This window comes from Oncorhynchus gorbuscha, linkage group LG16 (genome assembly GCF_021184085.1).
Source record: "Oncorhynchus gorbuscha isolate QuinsamMale2020 ecotype Even-year linkage group LG16, OgorEven_v1.0, whole genome shotgun sequence".
Lineage (NCBI taxonomy): Eukaryota > Metazoa > Chordata > Actinopteri > Salmoniformes > Salmonidae > Oncorhynchus > Oncorhynchus gorbuscha.
The window spans coordinates 51,569,387-51,591,548 of record NC_060188.1 but is presented as its reverse complement, the minus strand read 5'-3'; the positions used below and the strand labels follow the sequence as shown (position 1 = coordinate 51,591,548).

General features: G+C 43.5%; 1 non-coding gene and 1 pseudogene across 2 annotated transcripts in view; one reads left to right on the top strand and one right to left on the bottom strand.

Annotated features, from left to right (window-relative positions):
* LOC124000329 overlaps window positions 1-22,162 on the top strand; it is an 88,174-nt pseudogene that overhangs the window by 4,782 nt on the left and 61,230 nt on the right. Inside the window, exons 2-4 of the transcript XR_006832576.1 lie at window positions 9,482-9,499; window positions 9,883-9,965; window positions 20,908-21,012. The product of XR_006832576.1 is annotated as a sarcoplasmic/endoplasmic reticulum calcium ATPase 1-like (transcript). The remainder of the gene's footprint in view (window positions 1-9,481; window positions 9,500-9,882; window positions 9,966-20,907; window positions 21,013-22,162) is intronic.
* trnaa-ugc lies at window positions 18,020-18,095 on the bottom strand. Its single transcript has one exon. It is a non-coding gene; the product is annotated as a tRNA-Ala (tRNA).

Here is a 22,162-nt window from a genome sequence, read left to right as displayed (position 1 = left end):
ACGGACCCTAACCCTACCGTGTGTAAAACGGACCCTAACCCTACCGTGTGTAAAACGGACCCTAACCCTACCGTGTGTAAAACATAGACCCTAAACCACAGGAGTTTGATGGCACCTTTATTGTGACCGACCGGCTTGGCAACAATTGAAATATGTTTTTTTTGCCAACGTTTACTGACACCGGCCATATTCAACGGGCATTGAGCATTCGTAAATTCCTCAGTTATTCTGTGCTCTGTCACACTTACGAGAATGCTCTGAAATCGGAATAAATAGCCAGAGCGAATTTACCGGCTACGTCTATCAACAGTTGTCACAGTGACATCATGAACATTTGAATTGAAATGGTTACTTGCATAGTGGAGTCTTTTGTTTAGACATGTAGCTAGCTAGCTAAACAATGAGCCATCATCCAAGTTCTTAATGTTACTACCCTGCATGAATCTGCAGATAGCTAGCTAGCTAACATTGAACCTGGATCGTTAGCTAACATTAGGCTATAACTAGCAATGCAAATGGCTCTGAGATACGTATAATATTACTACACAGATCATACATGCAACGTTAGCGAGCCAGCTAATATTAGCTAGCTAACAGTACGCTTTAACATGTGATAACTACTTTGACTAAATTAGAAATGTATAATCTGAAAATGTAGCTAGCTAAACTATTTTACCCTTATACATGGATGGATACTTCTCCATCTCAGTCACAGATTCCATGGTTGCCCTTAGTTTGAAGATGTAATCCGGAGACAGGTGTTTTATACAACAGCCTTCTGGGAGTTTTATTTTTGACTCCCTCTGCATATTTGCAATCAAACGCCAGAATTCTCAGCTTTCCTTAACTCAACCCAGTCCTCCAGAAAGTGGAGAGCAACACATTTGCAGTTCTACTATATATCTTTAAAAAAAGCTGTGTTAGAAAGGATTACCTACACATACTGACCAGCTCATGTTATAGACAAAAACGTGCTACATGGCAGACCAATCCAAACTCCTCCATTGGCATGTTCAGCCCACACATTATCTCAGCCAAACATGGCTAGCGGGGAAGGTTCCTGGCTTTTTTTTTGTGGCTAAACCAACTAGGCTCCTGATTTAACAATTGTATTTACAGATGGCATACACGTTTGTTATTAAGGCACAGGAAAGTGCACATGTTCCAGAAGGCATTTCTGCCCAAAAACACAAATGCTGTGAAGTAGTGACATAAGCCTAGTTTCCTGAAACGAGTCACAATTGGGGAGGATTGGCTCGTGGTTATGGCTGTAGAGGAAATGTGTCAAATACAATAAACACATGGTTTCCTTGTGTTTGATACCATTCCATTCACTCCATTCCAGCCATTATTATGTGCAAAGATGTCAAGGCAAAATGTGTCTACTTTGAAAAATCTCATATTTAGATTCGTTTAACACCTTTTGGTTACTACATTATTCCATCTGTGTTACTTCATAGTTCTGATGTCGTCACTATTATTATACAATATAGAAAATAAAGAAAAACCCTGGAATGAGTAGGTGTTTCCAAACTTCTGACTGGTACGGTAACAAAACTCTTCATGTTTTGATGTTTGTTCCTCAAATGGGGTTAGGGTTTGGCTTCTGTTAAAACCATCCTGTTTCATTTTAATTCTGTAGCGATAATATATCATTGGGCAATACATTACTCAATATTACTGTGTAACCACAACTCTTACTCACATTTATGACTATTTTCTTGTTGAAAAAGGAGCATAGTGTTGATGCATATCTTGTGGCGCAGCTCTTTGGTGTATGGCCAACCCTGACTTCCACTGTAGAATGTGTACCGTATGGGAGAGTTCAACCTGGTCTCAGAGCATTATATGTTACTGAAATCTGTTCCTTATCATTTAGTATCATATTTATCATTACATTAGCCTACCAATGTAATAGGGGTCGTACAATATAATACGAATTCTAGGATGTATAGTACAAATTGCAATTCATACAATAAGTTATGAATTTGAAATACCTTTGTTAGAATTCCAATTTGTTGTGGCTAACGTTAGGTAGGTGGATGGGTCGCCAACTTTAGCTAGGCTAGGTGTTAGTGGAAGGGTTAGCTAACATGCTACGTAAGTAGTTGGCTAAAGTTTCCTGTGACGAGATTAGAACATGCAACCTTTGGGTTGCTAGACATTTGCATTTTATGCCCAACCGACCACCCTACTTTCATTTTCGGCCTTAAATAACCTACTGTCTTATCCAACATAATGTCATACTAAACGGATCAAATAATGTAACATATCATACTAAACAGAGTTACAGGGATTCTAGTAACATATAATACGTTTTGCTCTGAGACCAGGCTGGAGAGTTGCCAGTTATCTACCATTTCTTGCCATACTACTTCCTGTCAAACTAACCCTGCCCCTTACACACTTGCACTCTTCATATCACTGTTTATTATTTTAATTATATTGCAATGCAACTGCAAATGATATTATTCCTTCCTCTTTAAATAGACCAGATTTATATAACATTTTGGACTTTTCTATCGGAGATCCGAACGGAGAGGCGAGTTTAACAGAATGTCTTTAGTCCTTGAGGTGTTGTCTGGCTCTGTTCTGTTATGCATTACTCTGCAGAGTATCAGGGATCCTGTGCTAACTTGTCCCTCTTTTTTTTGATTCTCTCCTCCCACCTCTGCAGTCAGTCACAGACTCCCTGCAACCTTCTTGAGATATATGTTGAGTCACTGAGCTAAGCAGAAGCAGCTCAGAGCTGAGCTGCACACGCACCCACGTGTGTTTGATCAGCCATTCAGTCAAACTGATTAACCCTCATACTACCAACGTATTTTACAAGCATGGATTTCCATGGAACTATTGGGGGGAAAAAACAACAATCATACCAAATTATCAACTTAATTATCATGAAAACATTATATATATATTCTTGTTTTACAGAATATGCAAATGTGCTGTAAAACAAGAATATAAATGTTCCCTTAAATAATGTGCAGCTTTTTTTCCAAAGTACACAATACACATTAGTACTAAAAAGCTGATGTACAATTTTGATCATTTTGTTTTTTAACATTTCAAGTAAACATAAACGTTTGTCATTTGTGGTAAATAAGAACTGGATAGAGGACCCAACCTCAATGTAAGACATTTTAGCATGCCCATTGCCATTGAGGGCTTCCACCATTTTAAAGGGTGGGTATTCCTATGAGTTGGGAATAATCAGTGAATGATCATAGCGTTGTCTTTATCTTCAAATTGGGTGCTTTTGTTTCTAAATGGTTTTAACAGTACCATCTAGTGGCCACAATAAATGAATGGTTCAGGACTCCAACACTGCAGGTGGCAGTAAATCACCAAAATAAGATGTATGCATTTATCAAACACAAAATAAGAAAATTGACTACTTCAAAATGGAGATTGCCTCAATGGCGCTACCTGTGTGTTCGCAGCCGTATAATGGGGACCGATTTTTATAATGATAATACTGTATCTCTATCCATCTATGTGGGTAAAAACTATTGCCATTTGAAGGGCCAGCCTTTTAAATGTACTTAATTTGATTGACAAAGTGATCTATCCATTGCTCCTGAGAGAAAATCACCAAAAATACGGCTTTGTTTTATTTATTTACTTAAAGGGATGCTTCAGGATTTTGGCAATGAAGCCCTTTATCTACTTCAGTCCGATGAACTCATGGATACCCTTTTTATGTCTCTGCCTCTAGTATGAAGGAAGGTAGAGGTAGTTTCGCGAGCCAATGGTAACTAGCATTAGCGTCATGACTGGAAGTCTATGGTTTCTACTAGTACGTTAGCAGTTGCATAGACTTCTAGTCATTGTGCTAACGCTATTAATCAATTGCTCGAAATGCTAGTTAGCAACTTCCTTCAGATTGCACGCAGAGACATGAAAAGGGTATCCATGAGTTCATCTGGGAGGTGCGTGTCAATTGGGCAGATAAGCCTGGTGTTAAACCGGTTCTGGGCTTTTGAATAAGTAAGAGCTAAACATCTGGCCTGTCACAGTGGTGGCCCTGATTCATCTTCCTCAGCAACCCCACCCTTAGCGGTGTTGACAAAGTGTGTGTTTCTGGTTTTCAGGGAAACAGTATTTTCAACCTAACTTCCGTTTCTCCTGAAAAAACGGAAGTGGGTCCTCCGCACAGGTGTCTTTCTACGCCTGCTACATTCGTTTAGTCACCCTGATTATGATTCTCCCATACAGATACTGTGAGTACTCCCCAACTGTACTGTAGCATAGTAATGACTGACCTACTGACTGAACTTCATCCCCTGCGCTCACACTAACCTGATAGGTGCTATCCCATCATGCAGTCACACAGACACTTACACACTCGTGCTTACACACCCCTGCCTCTCCTGGGAATGAAGGTGCACCCTCCTCCAACCTCCATTTCTATTAATATGAATGAGTGACATCCATGGCGTAGTCACACTATCATAGTGTGTTAAAGTCTATGGCCCTTATCATTCACATCTAATACATGATGGTTAATGCATGCAGACCTTTGAGACAGACACAGGAAGGTGCAAGAGTTCACCATTCTACCATTTCTAGACCTGATTTTGTATTCCCACAGCATAGCCACTGTCAGACTGACTGGGTCTCTCTCAGACAGAGTGCTATAGCTGACTGCTCTGCTCTCTATGACCTTCTGCTATTTTTTTGAATAACACGGGCTATTTTTCTGAGTGCGGCACTAGACCAACTCTACGGGCTGACCGAGCGAATCTCCTGGCCACCGGTTTTATTATCCCACCGTAAATGTATTTTATTTAACCTTTTTTTGTTTAACTAGGCAAGTCAGTTAAGAACAAATTATTATTTACAATGACTGCCTAGGAACAGTGGAATAACTGCCTTGCTCAGGGGCAGAACGACAGATTTTTACCTTGTCAGCTTGGGGATTTGATCCACCAACCTTTTGGTTACTGGCCCAACGCTCTAACCGCTAGGCTACCTGCTGCCCTGTATTTAACTAGGCAAATCAATTTAAGAACATTCTTAAACTACTGCCCGGGTGGCACAGTGTTTAAGGGCGCTGTACTGCAGCGCCAGCTGTGCCACCAGAGACTCTGGGTTCGCGCCCAGGCTCTGTCGTAACCGGCCGCGACCGGGAGGTCCGTGGAGCGACGCACAATTGGCCTAGCATCGTCCGGGTTAGGGAGGGCTTGACCGGTAGGGATATCCTTGTCTCATCGCGCACCAGCGACTCCTGTGGTGGGCCGGGTGCAGTGCGCACTAACCAAGGTTGCCAGGTGCCCGGTGTTTCCTCCGACACATTGGTGCGGCTGGCTTCCGGGTTGGATGCGCGCTGTGTTAAGCAGTGCGGTTGGGTTGTGTATCGGAGGACAAATGACTTTCAACCTCAGTCTCTCCCGAGCCCAAACAATTTGATGCCACGAAATTGGGGAGAAAAAGGGGTAAAATTTTTAATTTGAAAAAGAACATTATTATTTACACTGATGTCCTGGCAACAGGGCTCCTGTGGCGCTGGGATTCAAAATGTAGGACAAAACACGTGATGACGAGAGACCTAAGACAGCCAACACAGCATGGTAGCAACACAACATGGCAGCAGCACATGGATGGACAGTAGCACAAATGGAAAGAAGGTAGAGAACACATCGTGTTCATATAGTGCATTATATTGAGAATAGGGTGAATAGGGTGCCATTTGGGGTAGTGTGGAGATTTATCAAGTTCCTACAGTACGCACTGTTATACGCATAAATTATTTTGGGTGTTTTTTTTTGTTGGTTAGACGCTGGTGACTTATCCAATGAAACACTGTTTTCCAGCAGTGTCTACAAGCAAATTACCCATGGCAAACGTTCACTTATTTACAGTTGAGGCTGAGGGCCTCTATAATCTAGCCCTGTTGCTGTGCATTCCATATTATGATGTGTAGTTTATTAGTCTGCCTAGTGATTACAGCTATAATGCTTTTAAAGGAGAAATTAAGGAAGTGTAAGTGCATCTGAGTGTACTAGGAAGCTATAGTGAAAGCTTCTGTATCAGCACATCCCATGTCCTAGTCATGATGGTACATTTCCTGTTGCTTCTCCTGGCTCTCTGTTACTATCTCTGATCATCAGATCTGGGTTCAAAAACTATTTGAAATCTTTTAATTACTTTAAACATTTGCTTTAACCTGTCTGGAGTACCAGGTGGGCAGGGTTTGCACTTTTGCAAAGATTCCATTTGGCCCATTGCAACAAAGCTTGATCAAGCACTGCTAAAGTATTTTAAATTATTTCAAATAGTAGTTGAACCCTGGTCTTGGACATGGATCCCTCTGTTCTGTTGTTGGCTACTGTAACCAGGAAGTGGTTCCCCTCTTGTTGGACTGGTAGTGTCAAAACAGGCTGGCTCTTGTTTTCAGTCTGTCTGCACTCTGCACATGGGGGCGGGGGGGGGCATGAGAGTTTGTTGGGGGGGCGGGGCAGAAAAGGAGAGCCAGTGAGAGAGAGAAAGGGAGAGCCGGCAAGAGAGACGGAGGGGAAAAAAAAGAAAGGGGCGTGGTGAAGTCTGTTGGAATGTGCCTGGGCAGTCTGAGGCTAACACAACCCAGATGACAACAGTAAGGAGGGAATCCTTGGCACAGTGCACGCTGGGGAACCCCATTCAACCCCCTCCAGCCCTCCCTCCCTTGCTCCTGGCTAGCAAGCCTCCCTTTGTCTCTTTCCAGGCCAGCCTTCAACAACTGGGGAGGCACAGTCAGAGGGACATGGGCATATTAAGACTGGCAGTACAAGGAAAACAGTGGGACATTTTCCTCTAGTTTGCAGGAGCCTCTGGAACTGAGAGGTTCTCTATAATGGTTTACCATGTTCAGGTCAGAGAACTCACCTTGAGTCTCTATATGACGAAATACGTACTCGGTTACATTGAGTCATCGTAGCTATACAGATTACTCTGTGAAAATGAGGCAAAAATGATGATGAAAAGACGCAAAAAAAATAGACAGACAGATAATTGGTTAGGAACTAAGAAGAAATGCCAAGCTGTAAGGCTATGACTGAAATTGCGTATTTTTTTTATTGCATTCACGAGTTGATATTTATGGTGCAGTTTTCAATGGCAGTTTTCTCCTCTCTGCTTCATCTTACCCCTCCACTCTGCCTACTCGGATAACATAATAAGTGGAAACATTGAAAGACAGACTGTTCTTCAAAGCACAATACCCCCCTTTGTATTGCTACAAGCCATTACATTATCAATGTACTGTACGGACTCTGTCAATACAAAGCAATTGAATTAAAGGGCATTTTAACATGAAATGATTAAAATACTTCTACTTTTTCCTTCTGGTCAATCAGAAAGTTGGAAGAATTTAAAAGCTCCTGATTTAACTCTAATTCCAATGGTCCTGAAATTGTATTATTTTTATTTATTTCCGTTGCATGTGTGTGACGTTTGATCCCCATATGAAACCTCCGATGCAGTCCTACTGTAGCAGAATCAAAACACGGGATATTCATCGTGCTTTTAAACTGCCAGGATTTACAGTATTAATTTAGAGTAAGATGTTTTTCAATTTTTTTCAATTTTACCCCTTTTTCTCCCCAATTTCATGGTATGCAATTGTTGTAGTAGCTACTATTTTGTCTCATCGCTACAACTCCCGTATGGGCTTGGGAGAGATGAAGGTTGAAAGTCATGCGTCCTCCAATACACAACCCAACCAGCCATACTGCTTCTTAACACCGCGCGCATCCAACACGGAAGCCAGCCGCACCGATGTGTCGGAGGGTACACCGTGACCTGGCCACCTTGGTTAGCGCGCACTGCGCCCGGCCCGCCACAGGAGTCGCTGGTGCGCGATGAGACAAGGACATCCCTACCGACCAAGCTCTCCCTAATCGCGAACCCAGGGACTGATGGCACAGCTGGTGCTGCAGTACAGCGCCCTTAACCACTGCGCCACCCGGGAGGCCAGAGTAAGATGTTTAGCACTCAATGTGAGTTAGTGTTTGTGTGCTGACCACAGTATTGATGGATGGTTGGTGCTGTAAAGAGGGGTGGTTGTGGTGGGTGTTGTACTGTAGCTATAGTTGTGATCTCCATTCATTGTAGGCCAGCTGCAGTGTGTTCTGCTGCCTGTCTCCCTCCCACACGCTTCCTGCTTTGCGTCCATTGCCACACACACACACACACACACACACACACACACACACACACACACACACACACACACACACACACACACACACACACACACACGCTCAGGCCTGGGAAGTGACTAAACAACAGTAAACACCCACACTCCATGTGTTACACAGCACATATACACACTCCATGTGTTAAGTGGCACATACTCCTTGTGTTACACAACACACACACCCATTTGTTACACATCACTCAAATTTTACAACTACATAAGTACAGTCATTTCAGTATTCAAAATTCTAATCTTCATCAGTTTGTCTATCAAATTTCACAGTACATGACGCTCAGCCTCATCAATTACAGTGCCAGCCTCATCAATTACAAGTACCAATCAAAAGTTTGGACATCACCTCATTCCAGTGTTTTTCTTTATTTTCTACATTGTGTGCCAAGCCTTTTGCCTAATGGTGTTTTAGAGGTTGAGTAACTCTGCAAGATCACGGTCGAATCAGGGTCTGAACATGTTTTTAATTCTCATTTTCTTTGTGTTTGTTAACAATATCACTGAAGATATAAAAAGAAGATATAAAAATTTAAAAAAGAAGGTCCAAGCTTCTTCGACCGAGGGGATCAAGCTGAATCTATACTAATTTACAGAGACCAGGTCAAGTTTTTTACAGAGCGTCTGACAAATTAGGACCGGATGTTTCACTGAGCAGCCATTACGAACACCGGCTGTAAAACAGTGATCACAAAGGTCATTACAAAAAACACCAGACTGATAACGATCACGATTATTTGTGTGGATAACATTGAGGAGAGTAGCCTTTTCTGGGTGTTTGGGGTCCTACCTTGTGGGATTTGTAATGATCAAGAGAGATTTAGGGAGTCCTATTGTTTTAAGACTTGGTCAGGTGGTTTAAGTATGTCCAAGTTTAGGTCACCTAGCAGGACAAATTCAGACTTAGGGCAGGTAGGGTACAGGCTGGTGCTGATGGATGACGATAACACCCAGCAACAGTCAACAAAGAGCTAGTAGAAAGCTTAATGCTTAAAACCAACAAATCAAATTGTTTGGGGACAGACTTGGTGGCGACAACTGAGCACTGACGGTGTTCCTTGGTAAAGATTGCCACCACCACCTTTGGAAACCACAATACACATGTCAAACGCATTTCAAAGCCTATTCTAAGTTAATCAAATGGTATTAACTTGTCTTTGTTTGTTCTGTTCCCCCTCCCTCTCTCTGTTTTACTCTTTCCCTATCTCTCATTCAACTCTCCCTATCTCTCATTCAACTCTCTGTCTCCTCTCTCTCCATTCCTCCATGGATATGGTGATGTGACACTGACAGAGCTCCCGGCTGAAGAAGGTAAATATTGACCTTTCCAGTGTAATTCTGGAGCCTCCTTCATAAGCTGACAATTAGCCCTATAGCCTAGGGATCATCTGTGTTGTACTAGAGAGATACAGTTAGGGAAAACCCTCAGAGTACACACGGACTGTTGTAGCCCTACCCATATAGATACATAGACACACTGCCAGTAGAACAGGGCACCATAACTGGAAGAACACAAGTATGCCTATAGAAGTCCCATATCATCAACAGATGGGGAGCTACATTTACTGTAGTTCAGATTATCATATGTACAGTACTTTTAGGCCTTGACTAAGTTGTTAGGCATGTGTGACACGATGATGTATAGCCGGACAGCCATGTGACTGACTCTCTCTCTCTGTGTGTCTGTATTGCAGGCAAGTCCCTATGGGAGCTGGTGGTGGAGCAGTTTGAGGACCTCCTGGTCAGGATCCTATTGCTTGCTGCCTGCGTCTCCTTTGTAAGTAACCACTATAGACCAGAATACCCATCAACAGGATGTATCGCTGACTGCTGCTCATCACCGTATCTCTGTTTGCTCCACTCATTCATATTACATAGAGTTGAGTGTTTTGGGCTTTTGCACAGTGGATGCGTCACTGAACGTCTGGCTTTGCAGCTTGGCCGATAGCGACAACTAGTCTGCTCTGGCCTGACAGTGGGCATCATGTAGCCATAATGCTCTGACCTGACTGTGGGCATCATGTAGCCATAATGCTCTGACCTGACTGTGGGCATCATGTAGCCATAATGCTCTGACCTGACTGTGGGCATCATGTAGCCATAATGCTCTGGCCTGACTGTGGGCATCATGTAGCCATAATGCTCTGGCCTGACTGTGGGCATCATGTAGCCATAATGCTCTGGCCTGACTGTGGGCATCATGTAGCCATAATTCTCTGCCTGAAGGCAGTGCTTAGCATACCACCTCTGTATTTCCAATAATATTGAAATGCAAATGGTATGTTCAGACATTTGAAATTCCTAGATTTTCCTCAGCTCTGCCTGCTTTTTAAAATAAATCTCTGAAACTGGAGACTCATACATCCCTCACTAGCTTTAAGCACCGGCTGTCAGAGCAGCTCACAGATCACCGCATCTGTACATAGCTCATCTGTAAATAGCCCATACCTCATCCCCATACTGTATTTATTTATCTTGCTCCTTTGCACCCCAGTGTCTCTACTTACACATTCATCTTCTGCACATCTACCATTCCAGTGTTTAATTGCTATATTGTAATTACTTTGCCACCATGGCCTATTTAAATAAAGGTGAAATAAAATAACTAAATACTGCATAATATCACTTTAGTATTTAGAATAATACCAGATAACCTGCACTCTGACACATACGATTCCTTGAAGTGGAACTGACAGTTTTTACTACTTTGCAGATATGCAACACAGACAATCAAAATATCAAATTCCCAGTTTATGCTTCAAAACCAACTTTATAAGAGGTTTTAAAAATATGTTATATTTAACTCAACTTTCCATGATGTACAGTAAGGCATTGTTGGCAAAATAGATTGATGCTGTTCAATGCATGAGTCATATAATTCACCAATACGTTTCTTGGTAGTCCAAAACATATTGCTAACAGGTTGTAAATCTAAGCTGGTCTGGTACAGTAAATTGTTTGCTGCCTCCATTTGGGATGCACTATTTCAGTTTCAATGACTCTATTTTGGACATAAATGGACAAATGTAACGAAGACTGGGAAAGTTAATACAATGAAACTAGCAAGGGCAATGATCATAACGTGGCTAATAGGCTAGCGTATCTATTTATATACCAAGCTAAAAACACAGCCTAATGTTAGCTATATAGCTAGCTAGCTGCTAGGAGAATGTAATTTCATGCAATTGGAAGTGGGTGAGTGACTGACTTTCCCCCCCCCCATGTTGTTTTTTTGGTGGCTATACACAGCTAGAGATGCAGGTGTTATTTGGTTAGCTAGCAAGAACTTCAACGACTGTTATACAGTTAGCCAGACAATTTGCAAACACGAGATATTGTCACGCCTTGGTCATTGTATTGTAATGACCCGACTAGATCATAAAGGAACAATTGTCCAGACAGAGGCTTGAGTTTACGAATTGACGGTTTATTACACCAACTTTACACAGGCTACTGTTTGGGCCGTAGCACACGCCAAATAGATGACACAAGCCAATCGTGACCTTCTCTTGTGAAGCCCAGACGTAAGAGAGAGAGAACAAAAGCTGAACCTGGTCTTAACTTCCAATGCTCCACCCCCCTGCCCAACCCCCCCTCCACGCCACTCCACCAACCACCAGGATGCCCGGCATCAGAACATTCCAGGCATTCCCGTGATTGGCAGATAGCAGGTTGATTGACAGGTTGGACCCCGCGAACACCGTGTACTGGTCAGTACAACACAACCACCTCCTAGCCTAACACATAACACACAGCTGTCTGTGCGGGTCGCTACAGTATCTTGTGTTTTTGTTATATGTTTGGGTAGGCCAGGGTGTGACATGGGTTTATATGTTGTATTTCGTATTGGGGTTTGTATTAATTGGGAGTGTGTATTAGTAGGGGTGTGTCTTGTTAGGCTTGGCTGCCTGAGGCGATTCCTAATTGGAGTCAGCTGATTCTAGTTGTCTCGGATTGGGAACCGTATTTAGGTAGCCTGAGTGCGCGTTGTATTTCGTGGGTGATTGTACCGGTCTCTGTGTTAGTCACCAGATAGGCTCTATTAGTTTCACTCGTTTGTTGTTTTCATATTTTCTGTTATTTTCATGTACCACATTATCTTTATTAAAAGTCATGAGTAACCTACACGCTGCATTTCGGTCTGACTCTCTTCAAACAACAGACGAACTACGTTACAGATATGCTATCTCCAATTTCAGAGCACTCTTTTCTGAGCTCTGGCACACTCAGACCTGATGAATTTATGAACTCTCAATTTGACCGGTGTCAGTGAACGTAGGCAAAAAAAGTAATAACGTAAACAGCCTAGCCAGTTCTGCTACGGCGAGTAAAATGGTCAGAGAGAGGTGTTCATCTGTGTCTGGAAGTGGCTAGCTAGCCAGTTAGCTTAGGTGCTTGGTTGGGACAAGCATGCATTGGCAGACGGATGAGGAGGCTACAATTCCCCATCGTTTATGAGTGCAATTTTTACGGTCAACTAGCTGAAACTTTGAGGGTTTATCTACTGTTCCTTCGTTAGATTTGAGTTCATCTTGCTGTGTCTAGCATTAGTTGTTGATGTGCATAACGGAGGGAGCGAGCCTACCTTTTTCATGGTGGTTTGATCAATAGGACTGTAAAGTTCCCAAATGTAAGAGGACTCCCGTAGTGTTAACATATTTGTGGAAATCCATTCAGGTGTATTTTGTGGCTTTTGTTGAATGCGTTCTAGCTAATGATCTAAAGTTGTGCTGTTGCAACTGCCTGTAAACAAACAGTCCAGTTCAAGGTGAGTGATGGCTGGCCAGTGTGGGAAAATGGCTTGTTTGTATAATGCCTGCTGCTGCTCTGATTGGCTACAGCACAACGGTCTGTGTAGACTTCGGTCTTCGACGAGACAGATGTTTTTTTGTGTATTTTATTTGCTGCAGTGTCCTATTAATTGTCTAAATGTTCATCTGCTTTCCCACTCTATATTGCTATAGATTTTTTCCATAAATGCCTTACTATATGTAATTCCCAAACATTCTAAGAATTTATGATACTGAAAATAACCATATCTAAGTGTTTGCTGATCAGAACATGTTTAGGAAAGTGTCATTCTTCCTGGGGATGTATATGAACAGATTTTAATAAGATTTCATGTTGCTAAAATGCTGTCAGTTCCACTTTTAAATAGTAACCCTGTTTTGGGCCAGATGGTAAGGTAGAGTGGGATGGGGTGAGTGTCACGACCAAGGGAAACCTGCCTGGATAATTATTTTATTTCCATCTATTACTGTTACTGTCCCCAGTGCCACAGAATGGAATTACTGGGCACTTCTGGGAAGTAGGAAAACGTATATGATAGAGTATCTGCACTAATTGCCTGTGTGTTGATCCTGATGCCTGGTGTTTAAGTGGGAGTCTGTGAGTCCAGACACGCCTGGGGTGGATTGGGCTGCCTGTGTCTGCAGAGTTAGTTTTTCCTACTTTTAAATGTAAATGTGTTGTTTACAGTGGAACAGAGCCCCTGTTCCATTCAACTGATTTCCAGCTCCCAAAGCTTTACCAAACTCAGCAACAACAAAAAAAACGTCCTCACTGTCATCTGCGTTTATTTTCAGCAAACTTAACATGTGTAAATATTTGTAGGAACATAACAAGATTCAACAACGGATACATAAACAGAGCAAGTTCCACAGACATGTGACTAACAGAAATTGAATAATGTGTCCCTGAGCAAAGGGGGGTCAAAATCAAAAGTAATAGTCAGTATCTGGTGTGGCCACCAGCTGCATTAAGTACTGCAATGCATCTCCTCCTCATGGACTGCACCAAATTTGCCAGTTCTTGCTGTGACATATAACCCCACTCTTCCACCAAAGCACCTGTAAGTTGACAGACATTTCTGGGGGGAATGGCCCTAGCCCTCAGCCTCCGATCCAACAGGTCCCAGACGTGCTCAATAGAATTGAGATCCGGGCTCTTCGCTAACTGTGGCAGAACACTGACATTCTTGTCTTGTAGGAAATCACACACAGAACAAGCAGTATGGCTGGTGGCATTGTCATACTGGAGGGTCATGTCAGGATGAGCCTGCAGGAAGGAGGAGGATGTCTTCACTGTAACGCACAGCATTGAGATTGCCTGCAATGACAACAAGCTCAGTCCGATGATGCTGTGACACACCACCCCAGACCATGACGGACCCTCCACCTCCAAATTGATCTCGCTCCAGAGTACATGCCTCGGTGTAATGCTCATTCCTTTGACTATAAACGTGAATCGGACCATCACCCATGGTGAGACAACCGCGACTCGTCAGTGAAGAGCACTCTTTGCCAGTCCTGTCTGGTCCAGCAATGGTGAGTTTGTGCCCATAGGCAACATTGTTGCCAGTGAGGACCTGCCTTACAACAGACCTACAAGCCCTCACTCCAGCCTCTCTCAGCCTATTTCAGACAGTCTGAGCACTGATGGAGGGATTGTGCGTTCCTGGTGTAACTAGGGCAGTTGTTGTTGCCATCCTGTACCTGTCCCACCGCAGGTGTGATGTTCAGATGTACTGATCCTTTGCAGGTGTTACAGATGGTCTGCCACTGCGAGGATGATCAGCTATCTGCCCTACCTCCCTGTAGAGCCGTCTTAGGTGTCTCACAGTACGGACATTGCAATTTATTTCCCTGGCCACATCTGCAGTCCTCATGCCTCTTTGCAGCATGCCTAAGGCATGTTCACGCAGCTGAGCAGGGACCCTGGGCCCTGAGTCAGTAGAAAGGTCTCTTTAGTGTGCTAAGTTTTCATAACTGTGACTTTAATTGCCTACCATCTGTAAGCGGTTAGTGTCTTTACGACTGTTCCACAGGTGCATATTCATTAATGGTTTATGGTTCATTGAACAAGCATGGGCAACAGTGTTTAAACCCTTTACAATTAAGCTCTGAAGTTATTTGGATTTTTATGAAATATCTTTGAAAGACAGGGTCCTGAAAAAGGGACATTTCTTTTTTTGCTGAGTTTATATACCAAGCAGACTGAGCCACTGAGGCTGGTTTCACTACAGCTCCCACAGCGTTACTATCGTTGCTGGTTTCACTACAGCTCCCACAGCATTACTATCGTTGCTGGTTTCACTACAGCTCCCACAGCGTTACTATCATTGCTGGTTTCACTACAGCTCCCACAGTGTTACTATTGTTGCTGTCTGAACCTTGTAGCTCCATTTTTGCATATTTTCATTGTCTTCCATGTATTGAAACAATAACTTTCCTCAATGTCCTTAACATTTCATGACTAGTACCACAAATGTATTCGAAATAGCTTCTAAGGTTTTGAAACTATGTTCATTAATGGTAAAATATGGTAGTTTCTTTTCCAATTTCGTGAAGTTTATGTTTTGGAGATGAGGTTTTCTTCAAGCAGACTCTGAGCTGCCTCGGCTAGTTTCTCTACTCCCACAGCTTTACTATATACTACACCAAGCACTCTGAGCTCCTCGGCTACTTTCTCTACTCCTACAGCTTTACTATATACCAAGCAGAGCTGCGTAGGCTGGTTTCACTACACTTCCCACATCTTTACTATATACTACACCAAGCACTCTGAGCTGCCTAGGCTGGGTTCTCTACAGCTTTATTATATACTGTACTACACCAAGCAGTCACTGAGCTACCAAAGCTGGTTTCCCTACAGCTCCCACAGCTTTACTATATACCAAGCAGAGCTGCGTAGGTTGTTTCCACTACAGCTCCCACAGCTTTACTATATACCAAGCAGAGCTGCGTAGGTTGTTTCCACTACAGCTCCCACAGCTTTACTATATACCAAGCAGAGCTGCCTAGGTTGTTTCCACTACAGCTCCCACAGCTTTACTATATACCAAGCAGAGCTGCGTAGGTTGTTTCCACTACAGCTCCCACAGCTTTACTATATACCAAGCAGAGCTGCGTAGGTTGTTTCCACTACAGCTCCCACAGCTTTACTATATACCAAGCAGAGCTGCGTAGGTTGTTTCCACTACAGCTCCCACAGCTTTACTATATACCAAGCAGAGCTGCGTAGGTTGTTTCCACTACAGCTCCCACAGCTTTACTATATACCAAGCAGAGCTGCGTAGGTTGTTTCCACTACAGCTCCCACAGCTTTACTATATACCAAGCAGAGCTGCGTAGGTTGTTTCCACTACTGCTCCCACAGCTTTACTATATACCAAGCAGAGCTGCGTAGGTTGTTTCCACTACAGCTCCCACAGCTTTACTATATACCAAGCAGAGCTGCGTAGGTTGTTTCCACTACAGCTCCCACAGCTTTACTATATACCAAGCAGAGCTGCGTAGGTTGTTTCCACTACAGCTCCCACAGCTTTACTATATACCAAGCAGAGCTGCGTAGGTTGTTTCCACTACTGCTCCCACAGCTTTACTATATACCAAGCAGAGCTGCGTAGGTTGTTTCCACTACTGCTCCCACAGCTTTACTATATACCAAGCAGAGCTGCGTAGGTTGTTTCCACTACAGCTCCCACAGCTTTACTATATACCAAGCAGCGCTGAGCTGGGTTCACTACTCAGTTTCCTGAGAGTACCATAATTTCCCTCCTGAATTTGAGACCCTGTTTGAAACTCCCGTACATCCTTTGAGACTTGATGCTGATGGATTCTTTATGGATCAAACATATCAGTCAGTCATTTAAAACTGTTGTTGGAAAGGACAGTAGCAGTAACTTTGCCAGGCCTCTCAAGAGAACCGCAACGTGAGCTCCCAGTGCAGTGCCTGCTTGTGCTGGTGGAGAACGTGACCTGCGGTAGTATCTGAAGGAGAGGCTAACCTATATAAGGGCCGAACCTCAATGTGGAACTCCTTTGTGTGCCTATTTGAATATGTTAATAGAGATATTGACCTGCCCTGAATCTTTGCATGACATGAGAATAAAGAGCCTTGTAACCAGGCGACAGGAGCAGAACAGAGGAGAAAGTGTTGCTGTGTTTTGAAGCTGGCTCCAATATGATATAATCATATACTGTACATTACTATGGAGAGAAGTAGCAGAAGAGTGAGAATGCTCAAGTCTACTATTGTCGGCTCAATAGCTGTTATATTGGACTGGACACAATGCTTACGATAGTTTTGTAACATGAAATACTGATAAGGCTACCTTTTTACTCTAATTGTTTTACTGATATTGTTTTTGAGCCAATTTGATCACTATTATCCATCTATAAGTATAGAGAGTATAGACCGGGCCATACCAAGTCAATCACTACAGGTTCAAAGGTAACAGAAGCTGTGCAGAGCTGCGTTGTAGTGTTAACACTCCCCCGGAACATTTCACTTAAACTCCCCACCGGAGACCAGGGTTCAATCGATGCGTCCACCCTTCTCCCAATTGCTTGTTTCCCCACCTCATTTCATTACTGTCTGAATAAAGTGTTAAAACACCCAAAAATATACACTGAGCGTAATTTTTCTTTTTTAGGATCACCTTCCTAATATTGAGTTGCACCCCCTTTTGCTGTCAGATCAGCCTCAATTGATCTGTGCATGGGCTCAACAAGGTGTTGAAAGCGTTCCACAGGTATGCTGGCCCATGTTGACGCCAATGCTTCGCACAGTTGCCATGTTGGCTGGATGTCCTTTGGGTGAGTGGGACATTCCTGATACACATGGGGAAACTTTTGCGCTTGAAAAAAACAGCGTCGTAGTTTTTGACACACCCGACCGGTATGCCTGGTACCTGCTACCATATCTCATTCAAAGGCATTTAAATATTTTGTCTTGCCTATTCACCCTCAATGTCACACGTACATAATTGACTTTTTTGTTGTTTAGCAGATGAGCGACTTACAGTTCTGAGTGGATACATTTTCATACTGGTCCCCTGTGGAAATCGAACCCACAACCCTGGCGTTGCAAGCGCCATGCTCTACCAACTGAACCACACGGGACCCCATTCCATGTCTCAAGGCTTAAAAATCCTTCTTTAACCTGTCTCCTCCCCTTCATCTACACTGGTTTTCTGTGACCTCAATAAGGGATCATAGCTTTCACCTGGCCAGTCTGTCATGGAAAGAGCGTGTTGTTTCTGTTTTATCCACTCATTGTATTTGTTGAAGGTCACAAAGTCTCACCCAATAAACCGAGGTGAACATTTGTACACTTCCTCCATTTTGATTCTAATGAAAGGTTAGCTTGCCTTTATTTATTTTTCCATGGCATTATGTGAGAAAGGGAGTGTAGGTTAAGGTTCTGGGTTGTACAGGAAAGGAGGGAAAAAGTCAGTGGCCTTTTGAATTGGGTTAAATTTGGATCTCATTCTTCTCTTGTTCTCCTTCCACATCTTGGTAAACCGTCTTTGGCGTTGTTTTTTTTTCTCTTCCGTTTGTTGACTCTTAATGTTGGAAATCTGGACATTCAGTCAAAACTTAGGTGGAGATTTGAAATGTGTGTAGGAGTTGGTCTATCGCTTAGTGTATACGTTTAGGTTTGTGGAGAAACCCCTGTGATAAGTTGAAATGGACTCCTGCACTGATACCTTAAACCCTGTGTAAACCTCAGCCTGCTCATCATGCTTCTCTCTCTAACTCCTGTCTGCTGAAAAGAAAAATATTCGCTAAGTGTCAGAATTGCAACGGAAACGTGTGTGCGTTTCAGCTGGCTAGGTAGGCTGAATGAAAGGACTGATCAGAAGGAGTCCCCCCCCCCCCCCCCAATCAATGTTCTCTACACTGAGCAGTAGAGCGGAGGGAAGGGGATATTTGCGGGCCCCAAATGACTGTGAATGATGAGTTATCGACCGGGGCTTGAGCCACTGATCTGCCGTACCTCGTTCTGCTCGCTCCTCCTCACTACTCACTGTGGAGAGGACAACTTTTACTGGGTATGTGGTTAAGCTCAGTATTATCACCAACGGTGCATCTCGTTGTCTCCTCTTCGAATCCACAGCATTCCGGTGGTGACTTTGTACCTTCTCTCCCACATATACATAAGGACCTAGCTTTTAATGTTGTTAAAGTCCACAATTTAACCTACAGAAATAAAAGAACAACCGGAATAGCTAACTGCTATACAGTTGTTGAAATCTGTGTCCCAAATGGCTGTGAAAGCCCTATGGGCCTTGGTTAAAAGTAGTGTGTTATGCAGGAATAGGGTGCCATTTGGGGCTGCAGGTAGCCTAGTGGTTAGAGCGTTGAGCCAGTAACTGAAAGGTTGCCGGCTCGAATCCCCGGGCTGACAAGGTAGAAATTTGTTGTTCTGCCCCTGAACAAGGCATATACACCCACTGTTCCCCGGTAGGCTGTCATTGTAAATAAGAATTGGTTCTTAACTGACTTGCCTAGTTTAAAAGAAAGTTACATGACAAATGTGGGATGCACCCCGAACCTAGTGGAGAATGTTGCCCTCAGTTTTTTGTTCACTGCTGACCTTTATGCAGAAATGCTACCCCTTCCTGCCTTTACACGTCATCCATTTCCCTGCTGCCATTTTGGGTCGGAAGGGGCTTTAGTTCCTATATAGTATACGTACTACCACTCACTATAGGTGGAGACAGGACCAAGGCCACAAGGAGACTACACCCTCTACAAAGAATTTCTTGCTGTTGATAATTTGTGATTTTTTTCCAAACTGTTTTTATAGAGCTATAAGAGTTAAATGTATTTTTAAAGCTGCATAAACAATGTGTGATGTTCACAAATACAGACCAATATATTAGGTCAGAACTAGGGTCAAAGGCGACGGAATTGCTGTACACTGATAATGGTTCTCTCGAGCCAGGAGACTCATGTTGAGGCTACTCTCTCTGTCCAGGAGACTCATATTGAGGCTACTCTCTCTCTCTGTCCAGGAGACTCATATTGAGGCTACTCTCTCTCTGTCCAGGAGACTCCTATTGAGGCTACTCTCTCTCTCTCTCTGTCCAGGAGACTCCTATTGAGGCTACTCTCACTCTCTCTGTCCAGGAGACTCCTATTGAGGCTACTCCCTCTCTCTCTCTGTCCAGGAGACTCCTATTGAGGCTACTCTCTCTCTCTCTCTGTCCAGGAGACTCCTATTGAGGCTTCTCTCTCTCTCTCTGTCCAGGAGACTCCTATTGAGGCTACTCCCTCTCTCTCTCTGTCCAGGAGACTCCTATTGAGGCTACTCTCTCTCTCTCTCTGTCCAGGAGACTCCTATTGAGGCTACTCTCTCTCTCTCTCTGTCCAGGAGACTCCTATTGAGGCTACTCTCTCTCTCTCTCTGTCCAGGAGACTCGTATTGAGGCTACTCTCTCTGTCCAGGAGACTCGTATTGAGGCTACTCTCTCTGTCCAGGAGACTCTTATTGAGGCTACTCTCTCTGTCCAGGAGACTCGTATTGAGGCTACTCTCTCTGTCCAGGAGACTCGTATTGAGGCTACTCTCTCTGTCCAGGAGACTCGTATTGAGGCTACTCTCTCTGTCCAGGAGACTCGTATTGAGGCTACTCTCTCTGTCCAGGAGACTCGTATTGAGGCTACTCTCTCTGTCCAGGAGACTCGTATTGAGGCTACTCTCTCTGTCCAGGAGACTCGTATTGAGGCTACTCTCTCTGTCCAGGAGACTCGTATTGAGGCTACTCTCTCTGTCCAGGAGACTCGTATTGAGGCTACTCTCTCTGTCCAGGAGACTCGTATTGAGGCTACTCTCTCTCTCTCTGTCTCTCTCTGTGTGTGTCCAGGATACTCCTATTGAGTCTGTTTTATCTGGAGAGGAGTCTCATATTTCTCTCTGTCTGTGTTCCAGGTGCTGGCTCTGTTTGAGGAGGGAGAGGAGACCATCACAGCCTTCGTAGAACCCATCGTCATCCTGCTCATCCTCATCGCTAACGCTGTGATTGGAGTCTGGCAGGTGAGACCCTCTCTTAGTGTGTTTGTGTGTGGATGCATGTTCACCTGAAGAGACTCATATTGATTGTGTATTTGTTCTCAAAATGTGTGAGGTATGTCACCGTGTGTGCATTTTCAGACCATTTATATTTGTGTATCCTTTGCTCACCTGTGCGCGTACAGTATCGCTCCTACCCAGCTGGTATTTGCCTGGAGCAGATAACAGATGAGATGGTGCTAAAATACAAGGTATTATGGTGTGTCACTTCGGGTGAGGAGGTCATTATATAAAGTGTCCTTTATCCTATACGGAAACCATAACCTCTGTTTGGCTTTCGATCATCATGCGTGTCAGCAGGGCTTTATTGATGTACTTTATTGTAGGTCAGGAGAGACTTCTCAATCGAAACCATGGAACCCAAGTTTAAGACTACAGCCAATGCCAAGCTCTTGGAAAGCTTTTAAATCGCCCCGTTGGCCATGCATTAATGCCGAGACGATACCAGTATCGTGATACCCGTTAGTATCGTGGCAATGACGCAAAACACAAGGCAGATTTAACATCTTTAGGAAAACAGCCCTAATGTTGGAAACGAACATCATTATGTTGTCATCCAGAGTCGCATTTAATTATTTTCCAAGTTATAGCACACTATTTGACATACGTTCAATAGTAATTAAAGGACCAAAGAGTTTGTGTTAAAATTTTAGCCATGGAAAGATACTGGTATACGTATGACAATGTACATATCTGCTTCTAGAGGTGCCAGTAAAACAAGCCATTTATGACATAAATGCCATTTCTGTAGGCCTTTTAGTCCGTGAATGATGACATGTTGTCTGCAACCTCTGGTCTTTTGGCCCTCCCAACCCTACGGGAGGGCAGCTTCTGCTCAGCTGTCCAAGCTCTTCTCTGTCCTAGTACACCAATGGTAGAACCAGCTTCCCCCTGAATCTAGGACAGCAGAGTCCCTGTCCATCTACCAAAAGCACTTGAAACCCTACCTCTTCTTAAATAATCACCCTCATCTCAATTGAATAATACTAATAATTCCTCAACCAACACTTCCACTCTACTCCGTAGAGCTCCAAGACAGGATTATGCCGAGTCACAGATCTGGGGAAGGGTGCCAAAGAACATGTAAGGTCCCCAAGAACACAATGGCCTCCAT